General features: G+C 45.0%; 1 protein-coding gene across 2 annotated transcripts in view; it reads left to right on the top strand.

Moving 5' to 3' along the window:
- Positions 1–23,151, top strand: part of LOC140393779 (G-protein coupled receptor 61-like) — a 45,799-nt gene that overhangs the window by 4,924 nt on the left and 17,724 nt on the right. The window contains exon 2 of one of the 2 annotated variants that reach the window (XM_072480190.1): positions 14,521–14,660. The exons of the other annotated variant lie outside the window; for it this stretch is intronic. The gene's annotated coding sequence lies outside the window, so the exon portion shown is untranslated. The remainder of the gene's footprint in view (positions 1–14,520; positions 14,661–23,151) is intronic. 2 annotated transcript variants of the gene reach the window in all.

Raw genomic sequence — 23,151 nt, 5'->3', positions numbered from 1 at the left:
AACATGCCCAATTTCAACCTTGCGGCCCACTGAGATGAAGGGGGGGCATTCTATGTGCCCATTCACTAGCCTAGATTGCCCATCACTGCTCTAATTTCAAGGTTCCTCCCCTCTGTTCTGGCCTCTCCCCCTCCACCAGAGGAAACAGTTTCTTTCTATCTACCATTCCAAATCTTTTAATCATTTTAAGCACAAAATTAAATCACCTCTAAAGCTTCAACACTCCAGGGAATACAGCCTCGTCTAAGCAACCTGTCCTGTTAATTTAACTCTTTTAGTCCCAAGAGCATAAAGAATGTAAAGAATGTACAGAAAGTGGAAAGAGAGGGCGGAATAAAGAAATAAGCATGACAGTATATTGCGAGGGAATATTTGGAGAGAAACAAAGACTGGAGAGAGAGAGAGAGGGGAGGTTGAAGAGAAACAGACAGGGTAGCTGAAGTAATTTTTCAGCATGTATTAATGGAATGGAATCATCCCTGTTGGGAGCGTGATAATGCAGAGAAACAAGGGTTTGTCGTCCTTAACTTGGAGCGTTAGTCCCTATGCAGAGAGAAGAAAAGACCATGTGAGACTCACCCAGTGTGAGTGTGAGGTCTGAACATTGGTAACAACCTCTTGAAGCAGAACTAAAAATCTGTATTATTAGGACTAAGTGCTCACTGCCCAGTGAAAACTTAAAATAAATGTTTGCCTCATATAGCACCTTTCACACTCCGGGACACATTAAAGATGATGAAGTCGATATATATTTTCAAGGTGTATTCACTGTTGTAATATAAGTTTCCAATTGGATCAGGTCGGTAAGAGGTGAGAGAGCTAAGAGCTGCCTTGGTTAGATAGATATTGTTTGGATTAGATAGTCCTCATCCTTGGGGAACTGTTACTGAGAGGCTGTGGGTGACTGTCTCTAGGCTGTGGCTTGGAAGCAGCTGATCAGGTGAGACACTTGAAGAAAACAAAGGATCCCGCTACACTGTTCAAAGGAGATTGGGGGAGTTCTTGATTCTTCGATTCCCAGCTTGGGTCACTATCTGTGCGGAGTCTGCACGTTCTCCCCGTGTTTGCGTGGGTTTCCTCTGGGTGCTCCGGTTTCCTCCCACAAGTCCCGAAAGACGTGCTCTTAGGTAATTTGGACGTTCTGAATTCTCCCTCAGCGTACCTGAACAGGTGCCGGAATGTGGCGACAAGGGGATTTTCACAGTAACTTCATTGCAGTGTTAATGTAAGCCTACTTGTGACACTATTAAAGATTATTCAGAGCAAACATCACCAAAAACACATTTATCTCAATCCTGTGTCTGGATCTTTCTGTGTAAAAATTGACAGCTGCATTTCCTTTCTTACATCAATGACCATACTTCAAAAAGTATCTCATTGACATTTCCTTCTTTAGCAGTTAATGCATTTGGCAACATTGCGCAAAGGGCCAGTTGCAGTAGTGACAGGCTGGTTTTCTCAGGTCACCAGTGTGTGCCTCCCCTGTGCACTGATAATCAGCTGGGGCTGAATTTGTTTGGACTTGCACATCCCCTACTTCCCACCATTGGTGGCCACGCCTTCAGCTCCCTGAACCCTAAGCTCTGGATTTTCCTTCTTGTTCACCCCTCCACTTCTGGCTCCTCTTTTTGATCCTTACACCTTTGGTCACCTACCCTAATACCTCATAGATGGCTCAATGGCAATCCTTGCCTGATAATTGTTCCTGTGAAGTGTCTTAAGATGTTAGAGACACAACAAAGACAGAGAGAGAGAGAGAGAGTGAGTGTGTGGAGATTGGGGATTAAGAGTTTAGGAGAAATAACCGGGGGGGGATTCACAGGGGCCCAAAGAAAATAGTTTCTATTTGTTAGTGAAGAAGTAAAGCAAAATAGACATGGCACAAGAAAGAAGGAAAACATCAAAGGTCATTTTTTACAAAATATTATCAGGACTAGCGGATGTTTGGCAGAGATTGTAACATAATTTACAAAGGGTGTTGGGATTTCATAGAATCATAGAATGGTTACATCAGGAAAGATGTAAATTGATAAAAGAGAAAAGGCAGTGAAATGGAATTAATGCATAGAATGTACAGCTCAGAGACAGGCCATTCGGCCCTACTAGTCAATGCCAGTGTTTGCTGCCTCCTCCCGCTCTGCTTCATGTCAACCAATCAATGTATCCTTCTATTCCTTTTTCCCTCATGTGTTTATCCAGCTTCCCCTTAAATGTATCCACATTATTCATCTCAACCACTTCCTGTTACGGTGAACTCCACATTCATACCGCTCTCTCAGTAAAGAAACCTCTATAGAATTGTATATTTATTTGTGTCTGTCTTACATTTATGGCTTCTAGTTTTGGTGGTTGTACAGCTTCAGTAGACGATCCATATTCGAACAGGAAAGGTGGGCTGAATGAACTCTTGTGCACCTATGATATGAGCAGTATTAATAAAACAGAGATAAGGAAGCATGCGATGGAGAAAGAAGTTAGGTTTCAATACTAGAATTGGACATGGGCATATAAAGATTATGCTAAGACTTTCTAAAACAGTGGTTAGTCCTCAGGTGGATAGTGTCTTATCTGTTTAGATGAAGGATGCCAAGGCCTTAATTGGAGAAGGTGCAGAGGAGATTTGCAGAATGATTTATGGGATGAGGGACTTCAAATATGGGGAAAGTCTTGAGCTGAAATCTGAGCAGATTAAGGGGCGACGTTATAGAGGTGTTCAAAATGGTAAAGGATTTTGAATGAATAAATAAGAAGGAACTGTTTCCAGTGGCAGGAAGGTTGAGAACCAATGGACACAGAGTTAGGGTGATCTTTCAGAGGGGAGATGAGGAGAATTTATTTTTACACAGTGAGTTGTAATCTAGAAGATGTTGCCTGAATGGGCAGTGAAGTAGATTCAATATTAACTTTCAAAAGGGGATTGGATAAATAATTGAAAGGGAAATATTTGCAGGGTTATGGGGAAAGAATAGGTGGACATGTGACTAATGGTACAGAAACATAGAAAATAGGAGCAGGAGTAGGCCATTCAGCCCTTCGAACCTGCTCCACCATTCAATATGATCATGGCTGATCCTCTATCTCAACGCCACACTCCAGCGCTCTCCCCATACCCCTTGACATCTGTAGACTAGAAATCTATCTATTTCCTTCTTAAATATATTCAGCGACTTGGCGTCCGCAGTCTTCTGCGGTAGAGAATTCCACAGGTTTCTCCTCATCTCAGTCCAAAATGGCCTACTCTGTACCCTGACACCGGTGACCCCTTGTTTTAGACGCTCCCCAACCAGAAACAACATCCCTGCATCCAGTCTTTTCAGCCCTGTCAAGTTTATACGTTTCAATTAGATCCCTTCGCGTTCTTCTCAATTCCAGTGAATACAGACCGAGCCGACCCAATCGTTCCTCATACGACAATCCTGACATCCCAGGAGTCAGCCTGGTGAACCTCTATGGCAAATATATCCTTTCTTAGAGAAGGATCACACTGTGCTCCAGGTCTCACCAAGGCCCCTGTACAGCTGCAGCAAGACATCCTTGCTCCCGTAATGGTGCTCGCTTGCAATTAAGACCAACGTGCCATTTGCCTTCCTAAATGCTCGCTGAACGTGCATCCTTGCTTTCTGTAACTGGTGTACCAGGACAACATTCAAATAATCATCATTTAAATAGTACTCTGCCGTTTGGTTTCTAAATAGCTCTTTCAAAAACCAAGTACAGGCAAATTGGGCAAATATGCTTGTCTGCTGTGTCGTTTAACACAGGGCTAAAGAGCTGGCTTTTAAAGCAGACCAAGGCAGGCCAGCAGCATGGTTCAATTCCCGTACCAGCCTCCCCGAACAGGCGCCGGAATGTGGCAACTAGGGGCTTTTCACAGTAACTTCATTTGAAGCCTACTTGTGACAATAAGCGATTTTCATTTCATTTCTAATTTCATACTCTGACATGGGGCGGGGGGGAATATTTTGTGTACACAATGGCAGCGTTATCTCACCATTCACTGGTGCTTATCGGAAAAGCAAAGACAGACTAACCACATTGTCCTGCACTAGTATCGGTCGAGCCTGTCCGCCTTGAAGATCAACTCTGTGGAGTCCACCTGAACTGCTTGGAGCTTGAAGGAAGGAAGAAAAATAAACAAAAAGTAAAAATAAACTTTCTTTATACTGAAAATGATTTTCAGCACAGTTGTAACTGTCATTGGAGAATGAAGATTGTACTCAGGCTCCAAAGCATTGTTCAATTCATTGCATCATGTGGGTGATTCATAAGACCAGCAGCAGAACCCCTCCACACACTGATGTTAGCAAAGAGCTGAGAGAGTCTGCACAGAGCACATTGATCTAGGCAGTTGGGAATTAGGGCTGTGAGCGAAGAACCTGCTCACACCAGAATGTGCACCTGTCTTGGTAACGTGGCAGGCCCAGCCTGTGCATCAGGCATCAGTGATAGGGGAGGGAGAAGGCGAAAGTTAGCATCATAGAATTTCCTGCCCTTTTGGCTAAGATCAAGCATAAGATCAAGTGGACAGCTGTACTTGTCGGCTTGGATCTGAGTATGTCCCTTGCCTGGGGACCATGCATTGGATTGGTTTCTGGAGCAAGCAAGGAGAGTTTTTCCTCTTCCACTTCATGCATTGGCTTAGCAACTCTGAGAAATGAATCATTTTAAAAAAATTATAGAATCTTCCGGCACGGAAGGAAGCCATTTGGCCCATCATGCTTGTGCCAGCTCTTCCAAAGACGTAGGTTAAGACTTTCTGGCCTATCATGCCGACGGCTTGTCACAGGTTTTGCGGTGGCGAAGGGTGCATTCAATGGGAAACCCTACTGACAATGGCGGGACCAACAGATCCCACTGCCAGCCACTGACAAGCCGCCGTCCGCCGCTACAGAACTCGCCGCGGAGGGGGAGGAAAATCCCGCACAACATCATTCGTCACGCTCCCCTGCTTTTGCCCCGTAGCATTTCCTCTTCAATTATTGCTTCCACGCCGCTGCGATGCAATCCAATCAGAACAACTCATTGTGGAAACACTCTCTGGCCTCAGCCAATTCTCTTAAACCTGTGTCCTCTGGTTACCATCCCTCCTCCGATTGGATCCCGTTTCTCCATATATACTCCATCGTGGGGCGGCACAGTAGCACAATTGTTAGCATTGTTGCTTCATGGCGCCCGATTCCCGCTTGGGTCACTGTGTGCGCGGAGTCTGCACATTCTCCCCGTGTCTGCGTGGGTTTCCTCCGGGTGCTCCGGTTTCCTCCCACAATTCCCGAAAGACGTGCTGTTAGGTGAATTGGACATTCTGAATTCTCCCTCTGTGTATTCAAACCGGCGCCTAGGGGATTATCACAGTAACTTCATTGCAGAATTAATGTAAGCCTACTTGTGACACTAATAAAGATTATTATTATTGTCAAAATCCTTTATGGTTTGTACACTTCTGGTAAATCCTCCTGTAGAATCTGAACAGAGAGATCACGCAGAACAAATGGTAGGATACAAAATAAAGGTTTGTTTTAGGTACACAAAAGACGAACACCAATCCCCGAAGGGTCTCCTGCCCCAACCTACAATCAGGTCAGGGTTTTTATACTATGTGGGTTCCCCTCGTTAAATGGGAAGCCCCGCCCCGTTACCAGGGAACTTTGCATTCAGTAGAGGTCACGGGGAACCGGATGGTCCACACCCCTTGTCACTCCTCCCCCTCCTCCTCCCCCCCCCCCCCCCCCCCCCCCGCCCCCCCCCCCCCCCCCCCCCCTCCCCCCCCACCACTCCCGGAAAAGTCCAGAACAAAGTCCGCATCCACTGACTGGAATGAGGCACCCTTAGTCCTTTACGTCATGGGTTGATGTTCGGGTATTGTCTGCGCCGGGCCCGACACTGAGAGGCGTGTACCGACAAGAGAGCGATGTTTTCAAGTTGAACGTCTGGGCTAGTGTGACCGGCACAGCATCGGGAGCCGGATCGTCGACCATTGTTGGCGGCTCAATCTCCATGCTCGAGCCAGCAGCGGGATCTTCTGGTGACCTGATAGAGGTCTACAAAATTATGAGGGGCATAGACAGAGTGGATAGTCAGAGGCTTTTCCCCCGGGTAGAGGGGTCAATTACTAGGGGGCATAGGTTTAAGGTGAGAGGGGCAAGGTTTAGAGTAGATGTATGAGGCAAGTTTTTTACACAGAGGGTAGTGGGTGCCTGGAACTCGCTACCGGAGGAGGTGGTGGAAGCAGGGACGATAGTGACATTTAAGGGGCATCTTGACAAATACATGAATAGGATGGGAATAGAGGGATACGGACCCAGGAAGTGTAGAAGATTGTAGTTTAGTCGGGCAGCATGGTCGGCACGGGCGTGGAGGGCCGAAGGGCCTGTTCCTGTGCTGTACATTTCTTTGTTCTTTGTTCTTTGTTCAACGGGAAGCCCCGCTGACAATGACGGGACCAGAAGATCCCGCTGCTGGCCAATAGCGGGACGCCTCCACCGCCCCGAAACATGCGCCAGATTGAACAGAAAATCCTGCCGGTGACCTCTGTTTCTCTCTATAGATGTTGCCTGAATATGTCATGTGAGAGTACCTTTAAGAAATGGGTGCTTAAGAAATGTACCTTAAAGAAATGGGTGTTTATCAGTGATGTAAGAGTGTGGGTGGAGTTGGGCTGTCTGTCAGCTTTTTACTTTTGTTTTAGGCTGTTTGCTGCAGGGTGTGTTTTAGTTTTATTTTCAGTGTTGGAGCTGAAGCCAGACCAAGCAGGTGTACTGTCGTTCTCTCTGCCATCAAAAGACTATCTCCTGATCATTTGGTGAATTCAGAATTATAAATGTTCTCAGTAGTGAATGTAAACCTAATGTGCTTCTGTTAAAAGGTGTTTCTTTTGTCTTCTGGATGATGTTTGGGAAGTTATTAAGCATTACCTAGTGTTGTATTCTTTGGGAGTTGTATTTGAATTAATGGTTGCTAAGATGTTCACTGTATGTTTTAAAAAGGTTAACTTGAGTTCATTGAATCAACATTGTTTTGCTTTAAAAAATACTTTTCCATTTCTGCTGTACCACACCTGCAGAGTGGGCCGTGTGCTCCCCATACCACAATCTATTAAATGTTGTGGGTCAAGTGAACTCTATGGTACACTTTGGGTTTCTCGAAACCCTGGCCCATAACAAATTGGGGGCTCATCCGGGATAAAAGTCTATCTATTGGATTGGCTTAGTGAACTTAAAGACAGTGAGGGGTGAGCATATTGTGGTTGCTTTTCACATGTGGTATTTCAGTTTAAGTAGGGAATGTGTTGTGGACAATGTCTCTTTCAGAGGCTGTGATGTTTTTGGGGGTGGAGACGGTCACACGCAGTACCTTACAGACTGAGACTAAAAGCAGCCTGTTAGATTTGGCAAAAACATTGCAGTTAACATTACCTGACAAAATGCGAAAAAATGAGGTAATTCTGGCAGTGGCTAAGCATTTAAAGTTGCCTGACATACAGTTTGACTCATTGGAAATGCCAAAATTCAGTTAGAAATTAAACAAATGGAACATGAAAAAGAATTAAAGCAGCTTGAATAGGAGAGAGAGGAAAAAGAAAGAGAGAGAGAAAGAGATAGAGAGGAAAAAGAAAAAGAGAGAGCGGAAAAAGAAAGAGGGAGAAAAAGAGATAGAGAGGATAAAGGAAGAGAGAGAGAGGAAAAAGAAAAGGAGAGAGAAGAAAGGAGAAAAGAAAGAATAGCCTTAGCAGAACAAAAAGAAAGAGAAAGAGAGATACAGATATGGGAAAAAGGTAAAGAGAGAGAGTTTATACTTCAGAAAATGGCCATGAAACATGACAGTCGGTTAAAATTGGCAGACGTAAAGGGAAACGTACAGTTGGATGATAGTGATGAGGATAGTGAGAAAGAGCGTCATAGTCGAAAGCTTGGTGGGAATCTATTTAAATATGTCCAAGCATTGCCAAGGCTTGACGAGAAGGAGGTAGAAGCCTTTTTCATTTCATTTGAGAAGGTGGCTAAACAAATGAAATGGCCACAGGACATGTGGACATTACTGATTCAAACAAAGCTGGTAGTTAGAGCTAGGGAAGTGTTTGCATCACTACCGGAGGAGATATCTGGGACGTATGAGGTGAAAAAAATCCATCTTAGGTGCTTATGAACTAGTGCCTGAAGCCGACAGACAAAGGTTTAGAAATTCAAGGAAACAATTTGGTCAAACATACATGGAGTTTGAAAGGCTCAAACAGAGTAATTTTTATAGGGGGATAAGGGCTTTGAAAATAGACCAAACATATGAAGCTCTCAGAGAAATTATACTTTTGGAGGAGTTTAAAAATTCAATTCCTGATGCAGTGAGAACTCATGTGGAAGAACAGAGGGTTAAAACTGCGAGATCAGCAGCAGAAATGGCAGATGATTATGAATTAGTTCATAAATCAAAGCTTGGTTTCCGACATCAATTTCAGCCTGTGAGGGATAGAAACTGGGGACATGAGAGATACTCAAGTGGTGGAGGCAAAGGTGATCTGATGGGAGATAATAAGGAGAGTGTACCTCAGATTAAATAAGAAATCCAGGAGGGTGGAAAAGAAATGAAAAGTTTCAAATGTTTTCATTTTAATAAACTAGGCCATGTGAAGTCACAGTATTGGTGGTTGAAAAAAAGCACTGGGAAGGCTGATGTGGTAAAATAGGACAAGACAGTGGGGTTTGTTAAAGTGGCAAAGGAAAGCCCATGTGAAGCGAAGGAGGTGCAAAAGATTGTACAGCCTGATTAAGAGGTGATTGGTAAGAAGGTGCCAGATCTATTTAAAGAATTTACTTGTGTGGGTAAAGTTTACTCGTGTGTCAGGAGGAGCAGGTAAAGAAGTCACAATTCTAAGAGATACGGGAGCTAGTCAATCTTTAATGGTAAAAGATGAGGAGTTATGTAGTTTGGGAAGAATGTTGCTGGAAAAGGTAGTAATATGTGGAATTCAGGGTGAGAGGAGTAGTGTTCAATTATATAAGATGTGGAGATGCCGGCGTTGGACTGGGGTGAGCACAGTACGAAGTCTTACAACACCAGGTTAAAGTCCAACAGGTTTGTTTTGATGTCACTAGCTTTCGGAGCGCTGCTCCTTCCTCAGGTGAATGAAGAGGTATGTTCCAGAAACACATATATAGACAAATTCAAAGATGCCAAACAATGCTTGGAATGCGAGCATTAGCAGGTGATTAAATCTTTACAGATCCAGAGATGGGGTAACCCCAGGTTAAAGAGGTGTGAATTGTGTCAAGCCAGGACAGTTGGTAGGATTTTGCAGGCCAGATGGTGGGGGATGAATGTAATGCGACGTGAATCCCAGGTCCCGGTTGAGGCCGCACTCGTGTGTGCGGAACTTGGCTATAAGTTTCTGCTCGGCGATTCTGCGTTGTCGCGCGTCCTGAAGGCCGCCTTGGAGAACGCTTACCCGGAGATCAGAGGCTGAATGCCCTTGACTGCTGAAGTGTTCCCCGACTGGAAGGGAACATTCCTGCCTGGTGATTGTCGCGCGATGTCCGTTCATTCGTTGTCGCAGCGTCTGCATGGTCTCGCCAATGTACCACGCTTCGGGACATCCTTTCCTGCAGCGTATGAGGTAGACAACGTTGGCCGAGTCGCACGAGTATGTACCGCGTACCTGGTGGGTGGTGTTCTCACGTGTAATATAAGGTAAGGTTGGACAGTCCAGTGAAGAGTAGTGAAGTGGTAGTAGGAGTAATAGAAAAACTATCTTGTCCAGGAATACAGTTTATTTTGGGTAATGATAAAGCTGGATCGCAGGTGGGAGTGATGCCTACTGTGGTTGATAATCAGTGGAGAATCAGACAACTGAAGTGTTGAAGGACGAATATCTTGGGATTTGTCCGGATTGTATGTTAACAAGATCGCAAATTCACAGGTTAAGACAAGAGGAGAAATCAGAGAGTGAAGATAAAGGTGAAGTGCAATTATCAGAAACGATTTTTGATCAGATGGTTGAAAAAGACAATAACAGGTAGAGGATGAGGCTGATATTTTTAGTTCAGGAAAATTGGCGGAGTTACAACAAAAAGATCTAGAAATAAAACGGATGTATCAGAAAGCATACACGGAAGAGGAATTTGAGTGTATACCAGAGTGTTATTACTGTAAAAGTAATGTCTTGATGAGAAAATGGAGACCTTTGCATATGCAGGCGGCTGAAAAGTGGACAGAAGTTCATCAAGTAGTATTGCCAGTAGGGTATAGAAAGGAGGTGTTGCGAGTTGCACATGAGGTACCAGTGGGAGGTCATCTGGGAAAATGAAAACTCAAGCTAAAATCCAGAAACATTTTTATTGGCCTGGACTACACAAAGATGTAGTTAAATTTTGTCAATCATGTCACACATGTCAAGTGATAGGGAAACCTCAAGCAGTGATAAAACCAGCGCCCCTAATACCCATTCCATCATTTGAGGAACCTTTTACATGGGTCCTAATTGATTGCGTAGGACCGCTTCCTAAAATGAAAAGTGGGAATCAATCTATTTTGACGATAATGGATGTGTCTACTAGGTTTCCAGAGGCCATTCCAGTACGTAATATTACAGCTAAAAAGATTGTGTAGGAGTTACTTAAATTCTTTACTAGATATGGACTACCCACAGAAATACAGTCGGATCAGGGATCAAATTTTACCTCAAGGTTATTCAAAGAAGTTATGATAGCTTAGGAATAAAACAATTTAAATCAACTGCGTACCATCCAGAATCACAGGGAGCGTTAGAAAGGTGGCATCAGACATTAAGTCAATGTTGAGGGCTTAATGTCACGATTATCCAGAGGATTGGGATAAAGGAATTCCATTCATACTGTTTGTAATTAGGGATACACCTAATGAGTCAACCAAATTTAGTCCTTTGGAACTAATTTTTGGTCATGAGGTAAAAGGAGCACTTAAACTGATTAAGGAAAAATTGGTGAGTGAGAAATCAGAACTTACATTATTGGATTACATGTCAAATTTTAGGGAACGATTACATACAGCAGGTGAATTGGCTAGACAACATTTAAAAGTTGCACAAAATGTGATGAAATGGGTAGCGGACAAGAAATCCAAAGTTCGTAGTTTTGCCAGTGGAGATAAAGTTTTAGTGTTGTTACCAGTGGTAGGTGAACCTTTAAAAGCTAGGTTTTGTGGACCTTATCAGATTGAAAGGAAATTAAGTGAGGTGAATTATGTGGTAAAAACGATGGATAGAAGGAAAACTCACCGAGTGTGTCATGTGAATATGCTTAAAAGGTACTTTGAAAGGGAAGGAGAGGAAAAGGAGGAGGTTTTAATGATGAACCAAATCTAGATGATTGTGAATTTGACATACCTCAAATTAAATTGGAAAACGAGGATGTTCTTAGAAATTGGGATAAATTGTTGAGTTACCTTCCAGAGGAAAAACAAACTGATCTGAAAGAGTTATTGATTTCACTTGGGCAAGTTTGAGGAGATAAATTGGGAAGTACTAAAATGGCTATACATGATGTAGATATGGGAAATGCTGTTCCAATCAAACAACATTCGTATAGACTTAACCCTTTACAATTGGCACAGGTTAACAAAGAGATTGAGAGTATGCTTAAAAATGGCATAATTGAAGTGGGTTGCAGCCAATGGAGCTCACCCATAGTGATGGTACCAAAACCAGACGGTACCCAACGGTTGTGTGTGGACTATAGAAAGGTTAATGCAGTTACAAGAATGGACTCTTATCCTATCCCATGTTTGGAGGATTGCATTGAGAAAGTGGGACAGTTAGCTTTTATTTCCAAACTGGATTTACTTAAAGGTTACTGGCAGGTACCTTTAATCGAAAGGGTGAAGGAGGTTTCAGCTTTTGTGACTCCAGATGGTATATACCAATTCAAAGTTATGCAATTTGGCATGAAAAACGCCCCAGCCACATTTCAACGGTTAACTAACAAAGTTGTTTCAGGATTACCCAATTGTGTGGTATACATCGACGATCTGGTAATTTTCAGCCAGACATGGAAAGAACATTTGAAACATCTGATGGAATTATTCGATCGACTTCAGGAGGTGGTGATAAACCTAGGCAAAAGTGAATTTGGAAAAGCCCAAGTCACATTCCTTGGCCATACAATCGGACAGGGTCGTATGGTCACACGGGATATGAAACAAACAGTTATTGAGGCGTTTCCGATACCCTCAAGACAAAGGGAAATAATGCGATTTCTTGGCATGAGTGGATTTGATCGAACATTTGTGCAAACGTTTTGTGGCGTTATTGCTCCACTGATGGACTTGCTGAAGAAACCTCAAAAATTGCAATGGACAGCGAACTTTCAACCGGCATTTGACTGCCTGTTAGCTGTGATAACCAATGCTCCTGTGTTGGAGACTTGCAAGGGATTCTGTGATCAGATTGAACTAAAGTATCTGACTTTAAAGAGAAATGCCGAGGCGTAGAGAAATGGATGGATTGTGCAGGGACCTTCTTGTTCAAAGAGTCTGTCAATCAAGAAGGATTTCAGTTGGAGGAAGAAGAACAAAAATGGACTATATTATTATACCTGTATATTTACTGTGTGCATTTCTTAAAGGATAGTGAAAACGTGAAAAATGAAATCATCTTGAAGTTGATGGTTTATTTTTTTTCTTGGAGGGAGGTTTCATTGTAATGTCACTTTAAGAAATGTTTGTCTGCTCAAGTTACTGCAGTGATGTCAGAGTGTGGGTGGAGCTGGGCTGTCTGTCTGCTTTTTAGTTTCACTTTGAGAAAAGCTTGGGTGTGTGCGTTTTTTTGGTTTTGTGTTAGTGTTGGAGCTGCAGCCAGCCAAATAAGGTGTAATGTTGTTCTCTCTGCCATTTAAAGACTATCTCTTGATCATTTGGTGAATTCAGAGTGGCAACTGTTCTCAGTAGTCAATCTAAACCTGATGTGCTTCCGTCAAAAGGTTTTTTTTCTTGGGGGGAGGTGTCATGTGAAATGGGTGCTTAAGAAATGTACCTTAAAGAAATGGGTGTTTATCAGTGATGTCAGAATGTGGGTGGAGCTGGGCTGTCTTTTTTAGGTTGTTTGCTGCAGGGTGTGTTTTAGTTTTGTTTTCAGTTTTGGAGCTGAAGCCAGACCAAGCAGGTGTACTACTGTTCTCTCTGCCATCAAAAGGCTATCTCTTGATCATTTGGTGAATTCAGAATTATAAATTTTCTCAGTAGTGAATGTAAACCTAATGTGCTTCTGTTAAAAGGTGTTTCTTTTGTCTTCTGGATATTGTTTGGGAAGATATTAAGCAATACTTAGTGTTGTATGCTTTGGGGGTTGTATTTGAATTAATGGTTGCTAAGATGTTCACTGTATGTATTAAAAAGGTTAACTTGAGTTCATAGAATCAACATTGTTTTGCTTTAAAAAATACTTTTCCATTTCTGCTGTACCACACCTGTCGAGTGGGCCGTGTGTTCCCCATACCGCAATCTATTAAAAGTTGTGAGTCAGGTGAACTCCATGATACACTTTGGGGTTCTCGAAACCCTGGCCCATAACAAATATTTCAAGCGGTCTTTTTTTAATTTCAGCAGTATTGTGCTTTGCCATCACCCTGGCGCTTGTTTTTAAAGTTATTTACAATTGTTCTGGATTCACCCACATGAGGAAATAGTTTTTCTCTCTCGCACCTATCGAATCCTTTAATCATCTAAAAACACCTCAATTATATCACCCCTTAATCTTCGAAACTCACTGGAATACAAGCTTCGCCTATGCAATCATTCCTCATAATTAAACCCTTTTAATTCCAATATAATTCCGGTGAATCTGCACTGCATCTCCTCTCAGACCAATATATCCTCCCACGGTGAGCTAACCAATGTTCCCAGATGGGGTCCAACCAGTACTTTATACAACTGCAGCATAACTGCCACACCTTGATTACCCAGTCTCCTTGAGATAAAAGCAAACTCTCTATGCTGTCTGATGCTCTGTGATGTTGCACAGGTAGAGACATGGCCGGATGTCGTGATGGGACAATGTAAATTCAAGGGTGAATCTGGATGCACAATCAAATTTCAGCCCTCAATTTGAATTTGTACATTCGGTCCTTATTTCTACACTCTCATTGTAAATTCCAATGTCCACACTGATAATTGTAATTGCCTATGTAAACCTGTCACACTGTAATTACGACCTGCTACCAGAGGTGATGCTGCTGAAACTGTGGGAGGGGGAGGGGCATATGTTATCATTTGATGAGTTTATATCAGAATTTTTGGTGGAAAGTTGACACAAAGTGTGCACAGGTTTAGATTTCCTATTTTTTGCCTTTATTCATTCTGCGCTTGAGTTCTTATGTTCTGGTAAGCAATCATTTTGTCCTAGACAATGTTGATCCCTCAGCTAAGGTCACAAAAACAGATTATCTGGTCGTTAATATATTGCCATTTGCAGGAGTCTATTATGTGCAAATTGGATGCTGCGCTCCCTACATTCCAACAAAGAATATGCTTCAATAATTGCTGTATTTTTTTCATTTGCAGGGCATGAGCATCACTGGTAAGGCCATCATTTCTAACACATTCCTCATTGATCTTAACTGAGTGGCATTGCTGGACCATTTCAGAGAGCACTTAAAAGTCAAGTGCATTTTACTCCCAGTGTCACATATTGTCCAGGCCAGGTGAGAACAACAGACTTCCTTCATTCGTGAACCATTTTAACATTCCAGTAGGTGTATGGGTTACAATTACTGATATCAGCCTTTTAATTCCGGATTCCTTCAATTGAATTTAAATTTTATGGACCCAATGTGGGATTTGAACTCATGTCTCTGGACCATTAGAACAGACTTCTGGATTACTTGTCCACTTTGCTGCTGATCCTATTATTTGTTGTAAAGCACATGGTATGTCCTGAGATTGCACTATATAAATGCAAGCCTTTCTTATTGATTATCACTCAATCATCATCAAATAATTACTACAGATGCTTTCAAGGCAGTTCAGCACAGGGTTAGATGTTAGAATAAAGCTCCTTCTGCACTGTACCCATCAAACACTCACAGGAGAGGTTCAGTGGTGTAGAATACAGAATAAAACTCCCTCTACACTGTCCCTATCAAACACTCCAACGACAGGTACAGCACGGGGTTAGATACAGAATAAAACTCCCTCTACACTGTCGCTATCAAACACTCCCAGGACAGGTTCGGCATGGTGTTGGATACAGAATAAAGCTCCCTCTACACTGTCCCCATCAAACACTCCCAGGACAGGTACAGCACGGGGTTAGATACAGAGTAAAGCTCCCTCTACACTGTCCCCATCAGACACCCCAAGGGCAGGTACAGCACGGGGTTAGATACAGAGTAAAGCTCCCTCTACACTGTCCCCATCAGACACCCCAAGGGCAGGTACAGCATGTGTCAAATACAGAATCTCAGAAACCTTTCCACTAATTTAAAATTTTCCAAAGTTTTCTCATTTACTGTCAGATTTCGTCAGTTTAGTTCCTTGGCCCAAATCTAATGGAAAGTGGACTGAAACTGCTGAGCAGTATCGTGTTGTGATTGTTCTATTTTTGACATGGTTGTCTCTGATTCCAGAGCTTGATAAACTCGGAATCTGAAAGACTAATGATATTGAATCTGACAAGGAGGCAAAGGACTCAAAACGCTAACTCTGCTTTCCCTCCTTACAGATGCTGCCTCACACACTGAGTTTTGCCAGCATCCTCTGTTCTTGCTTGATATTGAATCAGTAATTGTTTCGAGCTGCAGTACTGCTACTGCAAACAGTCCTGCTGTTTACCTCTCCTTAGCAAAATAACACACCCACTCTGGGGGATGAGCAAAGCCAGATTGGGTTTGTGTGTGTGAGCCAGGTCATGACGAATACCTTTGCTTCTCGCCGAATTAAATAGGTTTTTGTGCTTCCCGCCCAAGTATTTTGCGAACCACTAAACGTCCGGTACTTTTGTGAGCCACATTGCCAGAAATATGAAAAGGGATTGTGTCAGCTTCGTTCGATTAGTACCACCTTCACTTCTGGTCAGGAGGTGAAGGTTCCAGACCTCACTCGGAAACCTGAGCACACAATCTGGTTCAGTGTTCCAATGCAGGACTGAGAGGGCGCTGCGCTGTCAGAAGTGCCTCTCGCCAGATTTATCGTGGGTTTCCTGGCAGCATGGGGTGGCTTCAACGGGAAATCGCACTGACAAGTGGCGGGCATAGAGCATCCCGCCTCCAGTAAACGGCACACCACCGGGAAAAGTGCAGCTGGGGGAATGGGAGAATCCCGCCCCTGGCTTGTGTGTGGATCCAGCCCTGCAATGATTTTCTTTTTTTTTTTAAATAATATCTTATTATGGTATTTGAAAATGTTTATAACAGTCACAAAAACAATGACAGCAACATGGTAAAATAAACATTTCCCCCCCCCCCCAGCCCAATCTTCACACACCTCAGCCATACATCATCAATCCCCCCCCCCTCCCCCCTTGGAATACTGCATCTGCTGGCATTTTTAATTTTCCCCGAGAAAGTCGACGAACGGCTGCCCCCTCCGGGAGAACCCTAACATTGACCCTCTTAAGGCAAACTTTATTTTCTCAAGACTGAGAAACCCAGCCATGTCACTAACCCAGGTCTCTACTCTCGGGGGCTTCGAGTCCTTCCACATTAACAAGATCCGTCTCCGGGCTACCAGGGAGGCAAAGGCCAGGACGTCGGCCACTTTCGCCCCCTGAACTCACGGATCTTCCGGCACTCCAAAGATCGCTACCTCCGGACCTGGCACCACCCGTGTTTTTAGCACCGTGGACATTGCCTTAGCAAAACCCTGCCAAAACCCTCTAAGCTTCGGACAGGCCCAAAACATGTGGACATGATTTGCTGGGCTTCCCGCGCACCTCGCACACCTATCCTCTAGTCCATGCCTCTATTCTTTTTTCCAAAGTGCAAGACCTCGCACTTGCCCACGTCGAATTTCATCAGCCATTTAGAGGCATGGACTATTTTCTAAACGGTGACAAAATTCATAATTCTGAAGTGCAAAGGGACTTGGGAGTCCTAGTCCAGGATTCTCTAAAGGTAAACTTGCAGGTTGAGTCCGTAATTAAGAAAGCAAATGCAATGTTGTCATTTATCTCAAGAGGCTTGGAATATAAAAGCAGGGATGTACTTCTGAAGCTTTATAAAGCATTAGTTAGGCCCCATTTAGAATACTGTGAGCAATTTTGGGCCCCACACCTCAGGAAGGACATACTGGCACTGGAGCGGGTCCAGCGGAGATTCACACGGATGATCCCAGGAATGGTAGGCCTAACATACGATGAACGTCTGAGGATCCTGGGATTATATTCATTGGAGTTTAGGAGGTTGAGGGGAGATCTAATAGAAAGTTACAAGATAATGAATGGCTTAGATAGGGTGGACGTAGGGAAGTCGTTTCCATTAGCAGGGGAGACTAGGACCCGGGGGCACAGCCTTAGAATAAAAGGGAGTCACTTTAGAACAGAGATGAGGAGAAATTTCTTCAGCCAGAGAGTGGTGGGTCTGTGGAATTAATTGCCACAGAGGGCGGTGGAGGCCGGGACGTTGAGTGTCTTTAAGACAGAAGTTGATAAATTCTTGATTTCTCGAGGAATTAAGGGCTATGGAGAGAGAGCGGGTAAATGGAGTTGAAATCAGCCATGATTGAATGGTGGAGTGGACTCGATGGGCTGAATGGCCTTACTTCCGCTCCTATGTCTTATGGTCTTATGGTCTATTCCTTTTTCCAAAGTGCAAGACCTCGCACTTGCCCATGTTGATTTTCATCAGCCATTTCTTGGACCATTCTCCTAAACTGTCTAAATCTTTCTGCAGCCTCCCCACCTCCTCAATACTACCTGCCCCTCCACCGATCTTTGTATCATCGGCAAGCTTAGCCAGAATGCCCCCAGTCCCGTCATCTAGATTGTTAATATATAAAGAGAACAGCTGTGGCCCCAACACTGAACCCTGCGGGACACCACTCGTCACTGGTTGCCATTCCGAAAAAGAACCTTTTATCCCAACTCTCTGTCTTCTGCCTGACAGCCAATCGTCAATTCATGTTAGTACCTTGCCTCGAATACCATGGGCCCTTATTTTACTCCGCAGTCTCCCGTGAGGCACCTTATCAAAGGCCTTTTGGAAGTCAAGATAGATAACATCCATTGGCTCTCCTTGGTCTAACCTATTTGTTATCTCTTCAAAGAACTCTTAACAGGTTTGTCAGGCACGACATCCCCTTACTAAATCCATGCTGACTTGTCCTAATCCGACCCTGCACTTCCAAGAATTTAGAAATCTCATCCTTAACAATGGATTGTAGAATCTTGCCAACAACCGAGGTTAGGCTAATTGGCCTATAATTTTCCATTTTTTCCTTGTTCCCTTCTTGAACAGGGGGGTTACAACAGCGATTTTCCAATCCTCTGGGACTTTCCCTGACTCCAGTGACTTTTGAAAGATCATAACAAACGCCTCCACTATTTCTTCAGCTATCTCCTTTAGAACTCTAGGATGTAGCCCATCTGGGCCTGGAGATTTATCAATTTTTAGACCTCTTAGTTTCTCTAGCACTTTCTCCTTTGTGATGGCTACCATATTCAACTCTGCCCCCTGACTCTCCTGAATTGTTGGGATATTACTCATGTCTTCTACTGTGAAGACTGACGCAAAGTACTTATTTAGTTCCTCAGCTATTTTCTTGTCTCCCATCACTAGATTACCAGCGTTATTTTGGAACGGCCCAATGTCTACTTTCACCTCCCGTTTGTTTTTAATGTATTTAAATAAACTTTTACTATCTTTCCTAATGTTACTGGCTAGCCTACCTTCATATTTGGTCCTCTCTTTCCTTATTTCTCTCTTTGTTATCCTCTGTTTGTTTTTGTAGCCTTCCCAATCTTCTGACTTCCCACTACTCTTTGCCACATTATAGGCTTTCTCTTTTGCTTTGATGCATTCCCTAACTTCCTTTGTCAGCCATGGCTGCCTAATCCCCCCTCTGATAACCTTTCTTTTCTTTGGGATGAACCTCTGTACTGTGTCCTCAATTACTCCAAGAAACTCCTGCCATTGCTGTTCTACTGTCTTTCCCACTAGGCTCTGCTCCCAGTCGATTTTCGTCAGTTCCTCCCTCATGCCCCTGTAGTTACCTTTATTTAACTGTAACACCTTTCCATCTGATTCTCCCTTCTTTCTTTCAAATTGCAGATTGAATTCTACCACATTATGATCACTGCCTCCTAAGGATGAAGATGGGGAGGCACTGAAAGACAAACAGAAATCTGGGGAGGACTGTCATTTTCACGGTCTGTACCTTCCCCGCCAGTGATAGCGGTAGCATGTCCCATCTCTTAAAGTCCCCTTCCATTTGTTCTACCAACTGGGATAGGTTTAACTTGTGTAGTACCTCCCATTTCCGTGCCACCTGGATTCCCAGATATCGAAAGCTCTTCCCTACCATTCTAAGCGGCAGCCCTCCCAGTCTCTTATCCTGCCCTCTTGCCTGGGTCGCAAACACCTCGCTTTTCACCATGTTCAATTTATACCCCGTAAAATTGGCAAATTCCCCCAAGATTCGCATTACTTCCCCCATCCCCTCCAACGGGTCCAAAATGTACAAGAGCAGGTCATCTGCGTAGAGCGAGACCCGGTGCTCCGCCCCCCCACACCGAACCAGCCCTTTCCAGTTCCTAGAGGCTCTTAACGCCATGGCCAATGGCTCTATGGTCAGAGCAAACGGTAACGGGGAGAGGGGGCACCCTTGCCTCGTCCCTCAGTGTAGTTCAAAATAACCCGACCTCAGCCGGTTCGTACGCACACTCGCTACTGGTGCCTGATAGAGCAACCGCACCCAGTCAATAAAGCCCTCACCAAACCCAAACCTTCCCTGCGCCTCCCACAGGTAATTCCATTCCACCCGATCAAAAGCCTTCTCCGCATCCATCACTACCACCACCTCCGCCTCCTCTCCTTCTGAGGGCATCATAATAACATTTAGAAGACTTCGAACATTGGCCTTGAGTTGCCTGCCCTTAACAAATCCCGTCTGGTCTTCCCCTATCACCCCCGGGACACAGCCCTCTATCCTTGTGGCCAGTATCTTAGCCAGCAGTTTGGCATCCACATTCAGTAGAGAAATCGGCCTGTATGACCCCCATTGCTCCGGATCCTTCTCCTGTTTCAAGATCAATGAAATTGAGGCCTGCAACATTGTTGGGGGGAGGACTCCCTTCTCTCTTGCTTCGTTAAATGTCCTCACCAGTAGTGGGCTCAATATCTCTGAAAACCTCTAATAGAATTCCACCAGGTAGCCATCAGGTCCCGGGGCCTTGCCCGACTGCATGCCCTCCAGCCCCTTGATTATTTCCTCAATCTCAATTGGGGCTCCCAGCCCCTCCACCAGGTCCTCCTCCACCCTCAGCAACCTCAACTGATCCAGAAATTGCCTCATCCCCTCCATCCCAGCCGGGGGATCCGACTCATATAATTTACTAAAAAGTCCTTCAACACCTCGTTCACCCCCGCTGGGTCCAGGACAGTATTACCGTCTCTACTCTTTACTTTACCTATCTCCCTGGCCGCCTCTCTTTTCCTGAGCTGGTGCGCCAACATTCTGATTGCCTTTTCCCCGTACTCATAGATTGCCCCCCTTACCTTCCTCAACTGTTCCACTGCTTTCCCTGTGGTCAACAGCCCAAACTCCACCTGTAACCTCCGCTGCTCCCTCAGTATCCCCGCGTCCGGGGCTTCCGAGTATCTCCTGTCCACCTGGAGTATTTCCTCCACTAATCTATCCCTCTCAGCCCATTCCACCTTTTCTCGGTGGGCCCGTATCGCGATTAATTCCCCTCTGACTACTGCCTTTAAAGTTTCTCAGGCTGTCGCTGCAGAGACCTCCCCCGTAACATTTGTTTCCAGGTAGTTCTGGATGGACTTGTTAACCCGCCCACAGACCGCCTCGTCCACCAGCAACCCCACATCCAGTCTCCACAGCGGGCGTTGCCCTCTCCCCACGCTAACCCTTAGATCCACCCAGTGTGGGACATGATCCGACACTGCAATTGCCGAGTACTCAGTATCCACCACCTTCGGCATTAGCGCCCTGCTCAGAACAAAAAAGTCGTGCAAGAGTATACCTTGTGGATATGTGAAAAAAAGGAAACCTCCTTCGTCCTAGGCCGTGCAAACCTCCATGGGCCTACTCCCGCCCTCCCCCCCCCATCTGTTCCATAAAACCCTTCAATTCCTTTGCCGCAGCCGGCCTCCTCCCTGTCCTGGATTTTGACCGGTCCAATTCCGGATCAAAGACTGTGTTGAAGTCCCCTCCCATGGTCAGGTTATGTGATTCTAAGTCTGGGTCTTACCTACCACCCGCCTCATAAATTCCACGTCGTCCCAATTCGGAGCATATATGTTCACAAGTACCACTCGCACCCCGTCCAGCTTCCCACTCACCATTATGTACCTCCCCCCCTTGTCTGACATGATTCTCCCTGCCTCGAATGCCACTTGTTTGCTGATCAAGATCGCTGCCCCCCTGGTCTTTGAGTCCAGCCCTTTGTGGCTACCCCACCCCTTCCTCAATCTCGTCTGGTCTGTAACCTTTAGGTGCGTCTCTTGTAGCATTACCATGTCCGTCTTCAGTTCCCTCAAATGCGCGAACACGCGAGCCCTCTTGACTGGCCCATTCAGTCCTCTCACGTTCCATGTGATCAGCCTGGACGGGGGGCTTCCAACCCCCCCCCCCCCGCCGACTGGCCATCACCCTTTTTAGGCCAGCCTCGAGCTCGCGCCCTCCACTTCCTCGAGTCCCCACTCAGGCTGTCGCCGTTCCCGACCTCCCATTTGTCCCCTAGTAACAGCTCCTCCCCTGTCGGCAAAGCAGCTTCCCCCACCTCCCCCTCCCTCCCCCCCTAGCAACAACACTAAAAACCCAATCCCCCAAGTCAAGCTCCAGCTTAACAGCTGTCCACCCCCCACTGCGCTTCCGAGAGTCAGCTGGCCCATGCTGACTCAATAGCTCCCGCCCCTGGCTCCAAGCAGTCTGTCTCCCTATTGTGCTCTCCTCTCTCCCCCCCCCCACATGAATAAACATTTTAAAAGCATCACATTCCCCAGTAAACAAACAGCAGAAAAAAACAGTGAAGAAACAATCACTTTAGAAAAATAGTCACCCAAAAAGCAGAACTAAATTCAAAGCCCATCCCCCCTCTAACAAGGTCCCTGCAAGACAGATCAACCTTTAAGCATCCACACAGCCCATTATTTCACATAGAGCTACTTAAATGTTTACAATCCAGCACCGCAAATCGCTGCCACAGTACTTAAGTGTCTTTTTATTCGCCTCCAGCTTCATTTCTTTAATAAAGGTCCATACTTCGTCTGGCGTTTCAAAGTAGAAGTCCCGTTCCTCATGCGTGACCCACAGGCGGGGTGGGTACAGCATCCCGAACTTAATCCCCTTCTAAAAGAGGGTTGTTTTTGCCCGATTGAACCCAGCTCGCCTCTTGGCCAAATCCGCTCCCAGGTCCTGATAAATGCGCAACTACTGCAATGATTTTCTTAACTGCCCTCGGAAGTAGTAAAGCCCTTAGGTGTATCAAACTTATTGTGGTTCAAGAGGGCGGCCCACCACCTGCTTCCCAGGGCAGTTAGGGATAAGTAATATTTAGTGGCACAGAGGAGGCCGACGGTAAACTTAAGTTAGATCCATTTACAAGTATTGACAAGGGTCCGCATAACACAGCATCTCACTCCCCATGCAGTCTTGGTGGGAGGATATATCTGACCAGGCCCTGATCTGGGCCTGCTCTTAACCTTGGGTCATAGCAAGCTCTGGTGGCAGGCTTCCACCCCGTACCTTTTTTAATATAAATTTAGAGTACCCAATTCATTTTTCCAATTAAGGGGCAATTTGACATGGCCAATCCACATACCCTGCACATCTTTGAGTTGTGGGGGCAAAACCCACGCAAACAGGGAGAATGTGCAAACTCCACACGGACAGTGACCTGGGGCCGGGATCGAACCTGGGACCTCGGCGCCGTGAGACAGCTGTGCTAACCACTACGCCACCGTGCCCTCCACCCTGTACCTGTAGAGCTCCTAGTCCATGAGTCCCAAGGGAAGATTAATG

Source organism: Scyliorhinus torazame, chromosome 17 (genome assembly GCF_047496885.1).
Source record: "Scyliorhinus torazame isolate Kashiwa2021f chromosome 17, sScyTor2.1, whole genome shotgun sequence".
Classification (NCBI taxonomy): Eukaryota; Metazoa; Chordata; class Chondrichthyes; order Carcharhiniformes; family Scyliorhinidae; genus Scyliorhinus; species Scyliorhinus torazame.
The sequence above is the reverse complement of the archived record's forward strand: the minus strand, read 5'-3'. Positions and strand labels throughout refer to the sequence as shown.